General features: G+C 50.8%; 1 protein-coding gene across 1 annotated transcript in view; it reads left to right on the forward strand.

Annotated features, from left to right (window-relative positions):
* The window catches only part of PTPRB (protein tyrosine phosphatase, receptor type, B), a 65,169-nt gene that overhangs the window by 48,107 nt on the left and 16,432 nt on the right, over positions 1-630 (forward strand). The window lies entirely within an intron of this gene.

Consider the following 630-nt stretch of genomic DNA (forward strand, 5'->3'; position numbering starts at 1 on the left):
AAAGGGGAAACATAACCCCTATTTTCAAAAAGGGAAATAAGGAAGACCTGGGAACTACAGGCCAGTCAGTCTCACCTCTATGCCTGGCAAGATCATGGAGCAGATCCTCCTGGATCTCTCTCCTAAGGCACATAGAAAATAAGAAGGTGATTTGTGACAGCCAGTATGGCTTCACCCAAGGGCAAGTCATGCCTGACAAATTTGGTGGCCTTCTACGAAGGGGTTACAGTGGCAGTGGACAAGGGAAGAGCAACCGATGTCATCTACCTGGACTTGAGCAAAGCGTTTGACACCATCCCACACAATATCCTGGTCTCTAAATTGGAGAGGCATGGATTCGACAAATGGACCACTTGGTGGATAAAGAACTAGCTGGATGGTCGCACTCAAAGAGTTGCAGTCAACAGCTCGATGTCCAAGTAGAGACCAGTGATGAGTGGTGTTCCGACGGGGTCAATACTGGGGCCTGTACTGTTCAACATCTTTGTCGGCGACATGGACAGTGGGGTCAAGTGCACCCTCAGCAAGTTTGCCGATGATACCAAGCTGTTCGGTGAGGTAGACATGCTGGAGCAGAGCGATGCCATCCAGAGGGACCTGGACAGGCTGGAGAGGTGGGCCCAAGCCAAC

The sequence above is a fragment of the Charadrius vociferus genome, unplaced genomic scaffold (assembly GCF_000708025.1).
Source record: "Charadrius vociferus isolate BGI_N301 unplaced genomic scaffold, ASM70802v2 scaffold125, whole genome shotgun sequence".
Lineage (NCBI taxonomy): Eukaryota > Metazoa > Chordata > Aves > Charadriiformes > Charadriidae > Charadrius > Charadrius vociferus.